Genomic DNA, 17,450 nt, shown 5'->3' with positions numbered 1-17,450 from the left:
TTGGAGTCTAAAGAAGAAGCAGATAAAAAAAAAAAAAAAAAACTTTTGGGTTGCATTACTTTGACCTGTGAATAAATGAACTGACAGTTGTGCCTGCACATGTTGTTTTTTCCCGCACAGTTATATTTTCATTGTTTTTATCTCCTCCTAACCCATGAATGCCCACAAATGTAGTTTGAGAAATCCATTTCTCCCAGTGTCATGTATTACCTGGAGTCACGGCGTGCTGTTGGCGTGGGATAAAATGATACAGTCATGCAGTCAGACATGAGATTACTGAGATTACATTCAGATGAAAGGAAACAGTTCAGTATTGCCCTCAGTGTGCTTGCACATTGAATCCTGTCATCTTTGCGAACAACCAGTTTTCCTTTAAAATGTTGCAATTATAATAATATGATGATATTTTATCACAGAGAAAAATGTTTAACTATTGCTAAATCTAATGTACAATTCACAGTTTCCTCCTGGATCGACTGCTACGCTCAGTGCAAATATCCCGACACCTCAGTTTGTTTGGTTTGCAGTGAGCGCGTTCCAGACAAGCTTCAGTCAGTTTCTCTTCCTGAAATATTGCTGGATTGATGATTGCTGAAGATCATTTTCTGAGCTGCTCATCTGTGAATTGGCTCATATCCAGTGTGAGCTTTGTTTTCCGTCCCAGAGAAACGCTGGATCCAAATCAGCGGGATAGAAACAGAAGCTTTCCTTACCTGAGTGACAGGATTCTGCCTTCTTCAGTCAGATTAAAGTGGAGTTTTAGAAGATGGCCTAAAGGACCAGTATCCCTTTAGATTTTTGATTCAGTCACTGACATCTTGGGTGCGGATTAAAAACCACATAACACCAGAAATAACATACTTTTTTTTTTTTTTTTTTTTACAAGTGCAAGGTTTGCAAATTAACAAAAACTAGTGCAAAAACAAAACCCTTACAATGAAAATAAAGTATGCAATTGAAGAGAAAAGATTTTGTAATTGATTATTATATTTAAGATTTAGTGCCATCTAGTGACAATGTTGCAGACTGCATTACAGTGCAGCCAGTCACAATTTTATTTAGTTTCACATTTTCACTTCTTTGGTGATGAGAAGTCATTCAAGTCCAGACTAACGACTCATCTCTTCTTGCTCTCTTAATGGCTAGCATACCAGTGTTGTGTGGAATTATATTTCCTCTCCTTGTAAATGCTATTGTTACAGCCTCACTATATCTAAATTCTTGATCTGTTAATGAAGCACAGGACTAGCTGCAGGTGACCACTTTAGTCATTTTTTCTGCTTCCATGTTGAATTACTGGGAAGTCTTAAGCCCTTTCACACTGGGCCTACGTAGAGTTGCATTGTATCTCGTAAACAGGAATGGCTGTGTAAGTTGCACGCAGGGAAGAAGAAACTACAAACCTTGCACGCAGTGGGGAGAAGCTTGGCTCCATGACACTGTTTTTACAGACTGCCTGGACATGCAGGTGGATTTGATACATTGGAAAAGTCAGAATATATTATTTCCAGGAGTTAATGGACTTTATTTAATGTGCCACAATCGAGAGAACATGAGGAGGTGAAAGAAAGCTGCAGCCGGTGATCGCGCGTGTGATCTGTCCATGAGGAGTGGACAGTGGACCTCTCACTGGTAATCAGTCCATGAGGAGTGGATGTGGAAGTGAACATGTCCTCTTGCTGGCGATCTGTCCATAAGGAGTTAGCGGATGTTGAAGCTTGGCTGGCCCGCCTCGTTGTCTTCCGTGGTTTTGAAGTGTCATTGCCAGAAAAGTTCAAGATTCAAGATTCAAACAGCTTTATTGATCCCTAAAAGGGCAATTCATTCTTCACACCCGATTACCTCAGACAAAAATATAGCAATTAATTCACAATTATTCCTAGCTGAACATAATAATGGCACACATCAGAATTAAAACAACTGCACATATACATTTGATTGTTTATGCTTCATGTGTGCAGATGAGATGAGTTTGTATCAGTTTTTGTCAGTGTGTGCATAATGTGTGGAGTTGCCTTGATAACATCAGACTGTAGGGGAGGGCAGATTGATAAGAGGGGTAGCCGAATGGTTCACCAAGGCCGCAGTGATTCTTCTGGAGGAAAACAAGCGGGGTGTTTTGACCTTCAGAGGCTGATAAGCTTGCCATGTTTAGGGTTAAGCAGAGAAACACAGGAATTCCATTTACAGCTCCTCTGACCGACCAAATCCAATTTATGAGTATTCCCTGGTCTCCGACATCTTCCTTTGCGAGGTGGACATTTACTCCAAGATGTTTTCCAACTTATGTCTGAGTTCAAGGGTTAACGCATTCTAAGAATGTACCACCTTGCCCAACTCATTAATCATGAGGTGAGGGGTTGTGATTCTGGTAGCGGCCGTCTTGCCAATTCTCCTGTTGTGAAAGTGTGAGAGCACGGACCCACAACAGGGGGCGCAAATGAACGGACAATGGATAAAGCCAAATACAACACTTTACTGTTGTGAAAGTGCACAACAACAACAGATTACAATATTAGATAAGCTCAAATACAAAATGTCATGTGGGCAGGCTCGAAGATAGGAGACGTCAGTCCGAAGTCGAACCGGAACCACACGATTTCCTCCGCCACCGAACCCCAGAAATACTGGAGCCGCCAAGTCCCGAACTCCCAGGTGGCCACTGCCTCCGCGTGTCGGATCTGGTACTGCTGGCGATGAGCAAACACAGAAGTGGGTGCGTGTGCACCCAGCAACACGTATGGTGGGAAACCACCTCCACCTCTCGTCGAAAAAAGGAACAGAATAAATGTTGTCCAATTCACACAAGCAACAGTTATTCAAAAACACAGTCAGCTGAGAAGTTACCTCTTTGGTAGAGCGATATCTCGGCAATGAGGTGGAGATGCCGTCTTGCTGATATACCACTGTCGATCCGATGATTGATGACAGCTGTCGCCGGTGATAAGTGACAGCTGTCACCCCGGCTGCTCCTGTGAGGCGGCAGCGCCCTCTGGTGCCTGGAGCCCGCACTCCAGGCAGGGCGCCCTCTGGTGTTGGTGGGCCAGCAGTACCTCCTCTTCAGCGGCCCACACAACATCTCCGGTAGGTCAGGGCAGCAAATAAACCAATAAGCACCAGCCCTCCCACTATAAAACCAAATACAAATAAATCTTAAACACCCTCCACAGAGAGTGGTACCAAGTACGCAATGCACCACTTCTCCCAGGTGCAGGGTAGGTTCCATCTGGGCACGCAGGGTCCCCCAGCCCTGATTTCCTTGTTGAAAAATGGTGTCAGTAGTGTTCAGAGACCAGCTGATCAATTCCATGGTTATTCCAAATATAGTTTGAAGAATTCACAGTCCAGTGAAGTAGGGACTTTGAAGGTTGGAGCAGAGATAGAGGAGAGAGGAGGAGATGCGACCGCCCTTGCCGGAGTCCCAAGGCTTCAGCGGAATGAATAAAATCTAGCAATGCAGGTATGCACTGATAAAAAACCTAAAAGGATTTTTGGCCCTGGCGTAGGGTTGTGTACAATTGCGGAGGCATGGTGTACAGTAACTCAGTGTTGTGTAGACTTGTGTGGACCACTGCATCCACGCACTGCGCCGAACGTCAGCAAAAAAAATTTAAACATGTTTAATTTTTTGCGTCCATTTCATGGACCCCTTTGCCTCCCTCACAGAATTACCACGCCGGGCTGCATAAGCTTGGTGTAGCCGATATGTGGCATTACTCAACTCTAAGTTGGCCTGGTTTGAGAGGGTCTTTAGGTGCAGTCATTTCCAACCGATTCTTCTGTTTCTCTCTGTCCAAGGTGCTGTTGCCGGGATTGCAGAGGATGGCGCTGCTTCTTGAGAACCAGACTAACCTGGCATTGGTATTTGACCTTTGCTATTACATTCAAGAGCTCACAGTGGAGACTCTGCACCAAGATAGACCATTTGTATCTAAATAATGGACTCTGTTATTTTCTTCATCTTTTGTTAGAACCTTGTAACTGTAAGAATGAGTTTGGTCTGCTTAATGGTACCTCCTCAAATACGCCAGCGGGAGTTTTTCTTTGTTGCCTGCTTGTTTGGGGGGTGGTAAGGTGTGAAACACCTTGAGGCAGCATTGTTGTGATTTGGCGCTATAAATAAATTGAATTGAGAACTTGTGCTCCCTTCCCTTGCTTTGTCATAAGCAATATGCTACAAAAAAAATGAGGGGTATTAAAATTATTAGCCTGCCCTAGCAACAAGTAGACAATGTACAGGGGAGCAACCACTGATTCCTGTTCTTTTTCGTTCATGGTTCTGGCCTCATTTCAAAATTTAAAAGAGTAATTATTATCCTGCTCTCATGTAGATATGAATTCCTCATTCTATGCTTATGAAAACACATGGATTAACTGTTGCATTTAACTATACTGGTGTTGATTTTGTCAGCCGTTTTTTTAAATTGAGTCTTAGTCTTTTGTCACGTCCTTTTTAGTTTTAGTCATATTTCATCATTCATGTACCATTTTTATTTAGTCATGTTTTAGTCAAATAAATGTCTGTTAATTTTAGTCTAGTTTTTGTCAATAGAGAACTCAGTGCATTTTAGTGTCATTTCAGTCAAGACATTTTGGTCTTTTTGATAAAAACAGATTATTTCTGATTACATTTCAGTCAGTATAGTGTTTCACATATCCCAAATAATGAATGTTGTCATTACCTGACAAAACAGAGTTGTTGAATTATTGAAGGTTTGTGGTGTTTTTCCCCCGATATTTTAAATCTGCAAGCCTTCCTGCCAGATACAATTAGACAATCAGTTTTCTTGAGCAAGTTATAGGCTTCTGTGGCTGCAACTGGAGAAATTACGCATAGTGCAAGTTTAGAATTTTGCATCACCAGTTATACAGCTTCATGATGAAGTGGTACAGAGAATGATTTTATTAAAAAAAGAATGAAAGAAAATATGAAAGTTCAGCTACAATTTGCCAGAAGGCTCTACTCTATGAAGCTATGAGCAGTGATGGAAAATTCAAAAGTTGCACTATGCGTAATTACTCCAGTCGCAGCCACAGAAGCCTATAACTTGCTCAGGGTTGTTTCACTGTGAGTTTAAAGGAAGAATTTTAGAAATTTTAATATAACAAGCCTGAATTTTTGTTTTGGTTTTTGATGTCCTAAAAAAAAAAAAATTTAAACATGTAAAAGCTCAAGGGGGCAATTATTTTTTCCACAGCATTGTATGTTAAAGGATTAGTAACAGAGCATGAGGTCTGTACAGGAAAATATCAGACCGAGGTGTAAGTACGGACCAAGCATTAGCATATATATATATATATATATATATATATATATATATATATATATATATATATATATATATATATATATATATATATATATATATATCATACTCTGCAGATTACAGATTACAAGTTGCGACTGGTGAAATATGCATCCCAAAACGGTAATCGAGCAGCAGAGAGAGAGTTTGGAGTGAGTGAGAAACTTGTGAGGGACTGGAGGAAAGCGGAGGTTACTCTAACCACCATGAAAAAACAAAAAAAGCTAATCACAGGCTAAAAGCTAGATGGCCACAGCTAGAGGAACGAGTCCGCACATGGGTGCTCGAACAACGTGCGACCGGGGGAGGGTTGTCAACACTGTATGTCCCTGCGACTTATAGTCCAGTGCGACTTATTTATGGTTTATTTTTCTTTATACTGGATATAGTGGCTGGTGCGACTTATACTCCGGAAAAGATTTTTTGAGCTTTCTGGTTTGAAACCAATGGGATACACGTTTCGGACCAATTGTCATGGTACCTGGTCAGATGGGAAAATATCGGACCGGAAATCAGCCAGTCAGAGCGCGTGTTTAAGTGTCTTGTTTAAAGTGTCTTTCCTTGTCAGTCTTTTCTGTGTGACCATCAAAGCTTGCGCATATCTTCTTTATTTAATTCTACTTTCACACTTGTTTGTGTCTCTAAATGTGCATGTAGTTGTTCTATATGCAGCATTGTAAAAAGTATTTTAAATGAGAACCCCACTCATGAAAGTCAAGTGAAGTTTTCTGTTTTTCACATTAATATTTTTGTGTTCTCCTCTGCACCCTTTCCAGAAACGGTGAGCCAAGTACATGGCAGGAGAGCAGAACCGTGGAGCCAACTGACAGCTGAGAAGTAAAATGGGCTGTAACATATGTAGGTCATGATGAGATATTTGAGATATTTTTGAGAAACACAAAATAGAACAAGGAATTTTACAGAAAGTGACAAATTTTAGATGCCAAAGAAACCCGAAGCCGTAACAAATTATATATAATTTTAAATACAATACCATTATCTCAAATATGCTGATTTTGTGGGAAAGCTGCTCAATTGTCAAGATCCCAGACAGAAATAGATAGATTGCTTTCTACAATCGATGACATTTGAAAGAATACATTTGATCATGAACAAGATATCACAGTAAAATAAACAAATAAACCCCAAAACAAACAAACAAAAACTATAAGACATCACAGTAAAACAAACAAATAAACCCCAAGACAAAAAAAAAAAAAAAAAAAAGACATCACAGTCCCAGCCACAATTATTGGCACCCACAAATTTCAAATAAAGAGTTTAATATAACACAATTCTAAAATAAGTATTAATGACTAAGATCCTATTGTCTTACGTGTTCAATAAAGCCCCTCTGTCAATCAATCAATCATAAACAATGTTTACGTTTTGAACGGGAGTTGTGCGCCACTCAAGGTATATTTTTATCACCCTCTGTGCATTTGCAGATATTAATGAGACAAATTAATTCCAAAGGAAGTTAACTTTGAATTAGTGGAAGCTAGCTTGCACACTAACATCTGCAAAATGTCTTGTAAATGACTTCAGAGGTGTTATCAGGTTATAAAAAACAGATTTTTCAGTTTTAGAAGTGTTTATTTCTCGCTAGCATTTACATATTATATGTCAAAGAGGATATATTTACACACAAATGAAAGAGAGTTTTGCAGCTATCTACCAGCCTGTGATGTCACCACGATAATGTCTGCGAAATGTCTTGTAAATAAGTTCAGAGGTGTTATTAGGTTCCAAAAAAAGCATTTTCAGTTTTAGAAGTTTTAATTTCTCGCTAGCTTTTACATAATATATGCGAAGCATGTATATAAACACACAAAACGAAGTGATTTTGGAGAGACCAGCAACTGACGTCGCGGTGCAGCTCTACTCTGATTGGCTGTCATGCCCGCCGCTGAAAACCAAAACAGAACAGATTGAAACAGAATGTGACTTTTTTTAACCTCTTAAAATAGGTCAAGGTTAGCCATCTTTGAATAGGTCCAAGGTCTGTGTCCCAAGAATGTTCCCTGTGAACTTGAAGACCCTGGCAGTAATAGGACTGGACCTATGCTGAGCACAGACAAACGGATGAAAAGCCTTCACAATACCCAATGGCCATATTTGATGGCCTCAGGTAAAAATGTGTTTTAAAAAATCACTGCAAATGATCCAGTTCGGTATAATCCGAATATTTAATAAAACATCCAAAGTAACTGAACAACAACAAAACAAATGCTTTGATATAATGAAATAAGACAATACACATTAAATTTAAGTGTGACACATTTGTTAACCCATGGACGGACAAATAAGCACAAATATTCTGTGTATTTAGATGACGTGGGAGTTGACCATGGAAACCACCAACAGTGTTGGAGCTATGCTATGTTCCCTTTTGTACTAGGTGCAGCTAAAGGCCCTTAATATTATTCCACAACTTGATCTATGTGACCCACATACCCATCTGTTTGATGTACAAATTTACAACACAAACAAGACATGTACATGTTCTTGCACACACCCTGCGCTGACTGTAGATGTACATTCACTTGTGTTTTATTATGTTTCAACACCAGAGGTGACAAATTAACTGGAATGCTTCAGATAATTTCTGTAATCCATCCCACATCCAGTAACCATTCAGCATGTGGCAGACACATCTATAGGATATTACAGTATATAGGCAAAGCAAAGTTGCTTTTTCATATTGTCAGGGGCATCACAGTTCACCAGATATGAAAGGGGTTGTCTATATTATATATTATTTAAATTTAGTGACTTACCAGATAATAGCATTTATTGTTTTTGAGTTATTGCTTACACAACTGATGGACTAAGTCACCCACACACTCTCTCACTCACCCACTCATCTACATTTAGGCTCTCCAAGCTTTATGCCGTTGCCAACATAGGGAAATGTATATACGCACTGAAGTCTTGCATTTTCTGTCAGAGATGTTACTTCCACTTCATCGTTGCCATCCTCATCAGATTCATCATAACTATGCATTGTGTCCAGTAATATTTCTGCCACACTTGCACACATCTATCTGCACGGTTCATTGTTTTGCAGTTACTGCTGCAGTATGCCAGATCCATTACAGTCTCTGGAGCAGGATGAAGGCTCATCCAGTGGATGGCTAGCTCACCATCTTCCATTTTCCATCCGTGCCCATCGGGGACTGGCATATCTGGATCTGCTTCTCGGCTCATTTTGTAAATGCCTGAAACTACAGAGAGGAAAAACAAAACATAGTCATCAATTGTTCTCATGTTAGTCGGTCCTATATGCTGCAATGAAAGTGTTAAACAGTAACCTAAAGCTTTAATTAATCCTCTTCATGAAATGATGTGATATATGAAGTTATATTTTTGAAGCATGTATTTTAATATCGTTAAACAGTACACATAACAAAAATTGTCCAAAGGTACAGCAATTTAAAATTAAGTTTCCCAAGAATTACAATTGTCATACATTTTCTACAATTACAATACATTTGCAGGAAATCTACGAGTTCTGTGAGAAAAGTAACAAACCTTTTTATTTTTTTCAAAAACTATATGGATTTGAATCACGTGCGATTACATCAGCCAAGCTTGAACCCTCGTCACATGCGTGAGTTTTTCCACGCCTGTCGGTTGCGTCATTCGACTGTGGCAGTGGTGGGCACACTTCCGATAATCCGATAACAGATAATTATCGAAGATAATGTTTTCATTATCGGATTGTCTTTTTAGATAAATTTAAAAACCATCATCGGACTAATTATCTTCCGATGAATTACTGTCCGTAAACTTTTAGACCGATAACGTACTAAACTAAGCTGAACAGTGAAAAACATTTTTAAAACTGTTAAAGCTGTTGAGACCTACCTGTTAAAAGTTTCCTAATAAGCATGTTGTTCTATCCTCTGCAATCAGAAACCACTCTATCGTCTGTAAGCAAAGGAGAACTGGTGACCCCCCCCCCCCCCAAAAAAATCATTTCCTTTAACACCATACTGATATAATCGCAATGTCACCAAGTCATCCAGAGGCATACATGTTTAACTTATGGTTCAAATTTTAACCACTCATTTTAGACAAGTTATTTAAAATTATTGTCATGTCTGAAGTTTATAAAGTGAAAATATCAGATATATGTTTTCGTTTTAAAGCAATGTGCTAATTTTTAAGGTTTTGTGAGCACATGCTGTGCCAGGCAGCAATGCATTATGGGTAGCATAAAGTAATCTCAGACGTTCACGACAGGACAAATGCATTTCAGACACTCTGTTCAGGGTCCACAGATAACAGCATTAAACTCTAGTGCCTAAAACTCTCGTGAATATATTCTCTGGGTTTATAGACGTTAGTGTATTTGCGTTTGATAAATTCCACGCATCTTAAATGTAGCAGACATGGATTATCTGGAATTTTGTTTGACATTTTTTCAAGGCCGCTACTGCCATCTACTGGCCAGGAGTGTTCATGGCAGTATTAAACGTCTGGGTACATGGCTGCTCTCAAAGTCTTGGTATTGTCCATTGTCCAGGCGGTTTTTGTGTGCATATATTTGTTAACTTTGTATTCTAAACTACGGTTAGAAGTAATTCCGACTCCTTATCGGTCCACACGAACGAGGTTGGCGCCATGTTTTTAGTTTTTGTGGAAGTGACGACAAGAGAATAAGGCTCCTGATTGGATAGAATTTTAATCAGTACCACCACCCAAAGGTTTGGCAGACTAATTACAACACATTTATACGGTTCGATGTGGATGGATATTTTTTTTTAAACGACGTAGTGTGGATGAAGTTTTTTCCCCAAACTGAAAGGGTTGCTTTTTTGTGCTGTTAAAATAAATATTTGTGCTGTTATGGTTTTTACGTCTTATTTTTCATACGTGCGATGCCAAGCAGCCCCCCTCCATGTCCAAATCTCAGCCAACTGGTCTCTTATAATTTGTGCAGGTGTCGCAGACTGAATGGCTCCCCCCTACAGATCCCCCCCCGCCTTCACTGCACTGGCGTCATTTCAGAGCATCAGCAGTGATTCACCGATTATCATCTCGTTTCTGCCTAAAACTGCAGTCCAGTCATTATCCTCAGTGGGGCAAATAAGTATTTGATCACCTACCAACCGGCAAGAATTCTGGCTCTCACAGACCTGTTAATTTTTCTTTAAGAAGCCCTCTTATTCTGCACTCTTTACCTGTATCAATTGCACCTGTTTGAACTTGTTACCTGTATAAAAGACACCTGTACACACACTCAATCAATCACACTCCAACCTATCCATCATGGCCAACACCAAAGAGCTGTCTAAGGACACCAGGGACAAAATTTTAGACCTGTATAAGGCTGAGATGGGCTACAGGACAACACACAAGCATCTTGGTGAGAAGGCAACAACTGTTGGTGTAATTATTAGAAAATGGAAGAAACACAAGATGACTGTCAGTCTTCCTCAGTCTGGGGCTCCATGAAAGACCTCGCCTTGTGGTGTAAGGATGATTCTGAGAAAGCTCAAAACACACGGGAAGACCTGGTCAATGACCTGAAGAGAGCTGGGACCACAGTCAAAGATTACTTTAGTAACACACTACGCTGTCATGGTTTAAAATCCTGCAGGGCACACAAGGTCCCCCTGCTCAAGCCAGCACATGTTCAGACCCATTTGAACTTCGCCAGTGAACATCTGGATGATCCAGAGGAGGCATGGGAGAAGGTCATGTCGTCAGATGAGACTAAAATAGAGTTTTTTTGGTATTAACTCCGCTAGACATGTTTGGAGGATGAGAACAACCCCAAGAACACCATCCCAACCGTGAAGCATGCGGGTGGAAACATCATGCTCTGGGGGTGCTCTTCTGCAAAAGGGACAGGATGACTGCACCGTATTGAAGGGAGGATAGATGGGCTCATGTACTGTGACATTTTGGCAAACAACCTTTCCCTCAGTAAGAGCATTGAAGATGGGTCGTGGCTTGGTCCTCAGCATGACAATGACCCCAAACACACAGCCAGGGCAACTAAAGAGTGACTCCGTAAGAAGCATTTCAAGGTCCTGGAGTGGCCTGGCCAGTCTCCAGACCTGCACTGAATAGAATATCTTTGGAGGGAGCTGAGACTCGAAACCTGAAAGATAAGATCTAAGATCTGGAGAAGATCTGTATGGAGGAGTAGACCAAAATCCCTACTGTAGTGTCCAATGTTCCATGACAGTTGGCCTCGGACTACTTGATGGTACAACATACATACCTGAAAAACTGAAGGTCTTCTGCTCCAAACGGTGACAGGCGTCATGAAAAATTCTGTTCTTTGCTTATCATGCAGACACAAGACACAGGCAGTATGAGGTTTTGATATAACACATACCGTTCAGATGAACAATGTGACCTGCATGTCACCTGCATACAAATGTTAAATACAACACTCTTCATCCAAATCACGTAACTGTACTGATCCACGCAATAGGGCTAGACCTGCCTACCTGGGGGCCGTTGAGCACAGGTTCAAAAACGTAGGTGGGGCGCTATGTTAGGGCTCTTGTATTCAACTCCGGGCGAGCATTTACAGCAAGAGTCCAGCACAGTCGTAATGACTATCTGTTCATTCCATGAAGGTATCTTTTCAATACAACATCTGGTTTTGAAGTCCGTATCCTGTCAGTCTCTGAGTCTTCAACTTCGCTCACCAAATAAAATTACTGGGAGGGGATCTACCAGGCAAGAAAATCCCCTACAAATCCAGCATGGTGTAGCTTTAAGCTTCCACATAGAAGCTGATGTATTGATCTTGTTTGTGCTGTGATTTGTTCTTTCAGTTTGTTATGAATCACCAAAGTGTGCAGAACAGAGCTGAAAATGGTGCTTCTGCTGATGACCAGTGGGTGCCTATAAACTGTCCTGATGTCTGATGTTTGTAAACTTCATGAAAACTTTAACAATTGGGTGAAGTATAAATCGTGTTTTTCAGTCTTTTGTAAGTCTAATGGTATTATTTTATCTCATGCGTCAGCCCTTTCCATGGCAGAAATCATGCTGTGAATGAATTTCTTCAGCATTCTGCAGCAATAAGTGTGCCTTACTCTGCAGATATGTGACACGGACCTGCACACACCACAGATTTACTTTAAAATATATGAAAAAACCTCCACCACCCTCCTAATGCATCTCAAGCCTTTGTTTTATCGACAAAACCTCCCTGTGCAGTCATTGTGGAGTCTATAATAAAAATGCATCAGATGCTTCTCCCTGTCCTCAGCACAACGTCACTCAGGGGACGGCATGTAGACCTTTATGAGGGCTAATGACCCACGGCTTTTCAAGTCCCACAACCATCAGCATAATTAAGTTCAGTGTCTGTGTGCAACCTTTCGTTTATGTGCCCTTGAAAGCAAAAATGGCAGGTGATATTGACAAACGTACAGACAGCTCTCACTTGGAAGACTGACAACGTGTTTTTCAGGTGATGTTCCCAACAGCGCGAGTTATAATTCCATTACATTTATAAAATCAAAAAGTGTACACCTGCGTCAAAGACTGTTTTATCTGCTGACTGTACAAGCCGAACCAAAGTCGCATTAAAGACAAAATGACGGCACTAACATGGTTAGGATGAACTGAAACACAACACAGTACAGTTCTTAGCAGATTTAGTTTGAAATCACACCGTAAGAAATAATTAGCATATAATCAGTGGTGGGCACAGATAACCAAAAAATTAACTTCAATAACAGATAAGCAGATAACTGAAAAGTTATCTTTGATAAAGATAAAACAATAAACCACCAAAAATGTATCAGAAGTTACAGATAACCAATACATTCCAGTATTGTCTCTGGTACATTTGCAACTACTAATAAACTGAATTTGAGTTTTAACACCACGATCGCTTCTGCTAACAACAAAAGTGACAACAGACCCAAACAATGAGCTACCACTTCTGTCTTTGAACATCTTGCCTCCTGCTGGAAGTTCTTGTTTGCCACATGGTTTCCAGCACAGACACAAGCTAAGTGCAGCCACAAAGCCCAGCTCTCTACCTAATCACAATGCCTCCGCCAGAGGTCTTGGAAAATAAAGCAGTGCTGACTTATGGTTTTAATTTATAAATAACATTAATACCAATAGTATAACTCCATTAATGTCAATTCTGTCATTTGTACAAAGTTAAAATATAACATATACTCAACAAAAATATAAATGCAACACTTTTGGTTTTGCTCCCATTTTGTATGAGATGAACTCAAAGATCTAAAACTTTTTCCACATACACAATATCACCATTTCCCTCAAATATTGTTCACAAACCAGTCGAAATCTGTGATAGTGAGCACTTCTCCTTTTCTGAGATAATCCATCCCACCTCACAGGTGTGCCATACCAAGATGCTGATTAGACACCATGATTAGTGCACAGGTGTGCCTTAGACTGCCCACAATAAAAGGCCACTCTGAAAGGTGCAGTTTTGTTTTATTGGGGGGGGATACCAGTCAGTATCTGGTGTGACCACCATATGCCTCATGCAGTGCAACCCATCTCCTTCGCATCATCCGTGAAGAGAACACCTCACCAACGTGCCAAACGGCAGCGAATGTGAGCATTTGCCCACTCAAATCGGTTACGACGACGAACTGGAGTCAGGTCGAGACCCCGATGAGGACGGCGAGCATGCAGATGAGCTTCCCTGAGACGGTTTCTGACAGTTTGTGCAGAAATTCTTTGGTTATGCAAACCGATTGTTCCAGCAACTGTCCGAGTGGCTGGTCTCAGACGATCTTGGAGGTGAACATGCTGGATGTGGAGGTCCTGGGCTGGTGTGGTTACACATGGTCTGCGGTTGTGAGGCTGGTTGGATGTAGTGCCAAATTCTCTGAAACGCCTTTGGAGACGGCTTATGGTAGAGAAATGAACATTCAATACACGAGCAACAGCTCTGGTTGACATTCCTGCTGTCAGCATGCCAATTGCACGCTCCCTCAAATCTTGCGACATCTGTGGCATTGTGCTGTGTGATAAAACTGCATCTTTCAGAGTGGCCTTTTATTGTGGACAGTCTAAGGCACACTTGTGCACTAATCATGGTGTCTAATCAGCATCTTGATATGGCACACCTGTGAGGTGGGATGGATTATCTCAGCAAAGGAGAAGTGCTCACTATCACAGATTTAGACTGGTTTGTGAACAATATTTGAGAGAAATGGTGATATTGTATATGTGGAAAAAGTTTTAGATCTTTGAGTTCATCGCATACAAAATGGGAGCAAAACCAAAAGTGTTGCGTTTATATTTTTGTTGAGTGTATATCTTTTAATGTTGAATAATGCACTAATTCTGAGGTTTTGTAACAAACACAGACAGATCGCAAAGGATTCTGGGTAAAATGTGCCTCTGCTAAACACTGATTGGTTCAGTCATTCATTATGTAAACCAACATGTTAATGTGACGTGTGTCGTGTGTTGGTGTTTACAGATAAATGTGCTTTTGTAAAATATTCCATTTTTTTATTTGTAAAAACAGGCATTTTTACGGAGCCCTGGAAGTGTTATTGCAAAATGTTTTACATGTGGAAAGAATGTGCACACATTTTATGATATTGTAAAATGTGCACTCAATATTGTCTTGACACATAAATGTTGGCTATTTGCCCTATTGACGTTTCAAATCCCGTAAAACCTCGGAGAGGTCACCGCACTGCAAGATCTCAGTAACACTGAGAACTGCATTGAGACGCTCTGATCACGCTGTACTTTAACCGCTGCACACAGACAACACCAGTAACATCACAACATAAAACTATTTTTATATTGTGCCTAAAACTCTCGTGAATATATTCTCTGGGTTTATAGACGTTGTTATTGTTTATTTTATGTAAACATGCGAGAATCACAGGCTGTCTCTCCGTTATTTTTAATGGGCGCTGCTGTGAGCTACAATCGCTTCCTGATCATGTTCTGGAGGAAAGTGAAGTTTGCTCTTTAACGTCTTCATTATTTTTATTTACAACACTGTTTGTCCTCTTTGTTTTGTTTGTAATATATATAATATGTTTGAAATTTGGTTTGCGTTTATTGAATTCCACACAGATTAAATGTAACAGACACGGATTATTTGTTATAATTGTTTTAGCAAGTTTTCAGGGTATCATGCAGCAGTGTCTTATTAACGTGACGAAAAGCATAAAAAATTACATTTTTGTAGTATAATATTAATTTACAACTGTCATCGTGTTGATTCTCTATATGTTGTTGTCAACTGCAGTGACTCTCTGGCACGCAAGGGATTATGGGATACGTCAATGGGGGAATGAACACTACTGGCCAGTAGATGGCAGTAGAGACCTTGAAAACTTGCCAAAACAAAATTCCAGATAATCCGTATCTGCTACATTTAAGATGCGTGGAATTTAATAAACACAGACACAATAACAACGTCTATAAACCCAGAGAATATATTCACGAGAATTTTAGGCACTAGGGTTTAATGCTGCTGTCCGTAGAGCCTGATCAGAGTGTCTGAAATGCATTTCTCATGTCGTGAATGTACTGAGATTACCTTATCCTACCCATAATGCACTGCTGGGCACAGCATATATATCCACACTAAAATCTTAAAAATTAGCACATTACTTTAAAACTAAAACATATATCTGATATTTTCACTTTATAAAACTTCAGACATGACATTAATTTAAATAACTTGTCCAATATTAGTTTTTTAAAAGTTGAACCATAAGTTAAAAATGTATGCCTCTGGATGACTTGGGTGATATTGCCCACGTATCAGTATGGGGTTAAGAAAAATGAGTTTTTATTTTTTTTGGGGACCACTTGTCCTTTGTCTACAGAGGATAGAGTGGTTTCTTCTTAAAGCAGCTCTTCTCTGTTTTGCAGTGGGTAGAACTACACATCAGCTATGAAACATTTAACAGGTAGGTGCTCAACTGATTTTAAGTTTTATAAATATTTGTAGCTGTTCAATTTTATTTACCACGTTATCGGTCTAAAAATTATTGGACAAAAATTTGCATCTTGTACTGACTTATGGTTTGGTGTAAATAAAATGAATACTGACAGAATAACTCCATTAATGTTAATTCTGTCATTTGTGCAAAGCTATGTCATATCTATTAATGTTGAATAATGCACTAATTCTGAAGCTGGCATTCTGGGTAAAATGTGCCTCCGGGGGCAATACTGCCATGAACACTACTGGCCAGTGGATGGCAGTAGAGACCTTGAAAACTTGGCAAAACAAAATTCTAGATAATCTGTGTCTGCTACTCTGCTACATTTAAGATGCGTGGAATTTAATAAACGCAAACACAATAACAACATCTATAAACCCAGAGAATATATTCACGAGAGTTTTAGGCACTAGAGTTTAATGCTGTTGTCCGTGGAGCCTGATCAGAGTGTGTCAAATGCATTTCTCATGTCGTGAATGTACTGAGATTACCCTATATCCATAATGCACCTGGACACAGCATGTCCACACTAAAACCTTAAAAATTAGTGCATTAGTTTAAAAGTAAAACATATATCTGATATTTTCACTTTATAAAACTTCAGACGTGACGTTAATTTAAATAACTTGTCCGAAATTAGTTTGGTTAAAATTTGAACCATAAGTTAAAAATGTATGCTTCTGGATGACTTGGGTGATATTGCCGTCATATCAGTATGGGGTTAAAAGAAATGAGTTTTTTGTTTGTGTGACCAGTTGTCCTTTGTTTGCAGAGGATAGAGCAGTTTCTTCTATAAGCAGCTCTCCTCTGTTTGCAGAGAGTAGAACTACAAATCTGCTACAAAACATTTAACAGGTAGGTGCTCAACTGATTCTAAATTTTATGAGTTTATAGCTGTTCAGCATTGTTTACCATGTTAACGGTCTAAAAATTATCGGACAAAAATTTATCGGAAGGTAATTAGTCCAATAATGGTTTTCAAAGTTATCTGAAAAGATAATCCGATAGTCTCTACGTTTACATGCCGCTAATATTTGGGATAAGGTCAATATTCCGGTTTCTGAATAAATGGTAAATGGTAAATGGACTGCATCTATGTAGCACTTTTCCATCTGCATCAGATGCTCAAAGCGCTTTACAATTATGCCTCACATTCACCCCGATGTCAGGGTGCTGCCATACAAGGCGCTCACTA

Source organism: Thalassophryne amazonica, chromosome 3 (assembly GCF_902500255.1).
Source record: "Thalassophryne amazonica chromosome 3, fThaAma1.1, whole genome shotgun sequence".
Lineage (NCBI taxonomy): Eukaryota > Metazoa > Chordata > Actinopteri > Batrachoidiformes > Batrachoididae > Thalassophryne > Thalassophryne amazonica.
Note: the sequence above shows the minus strand (reverse complement) of the source record.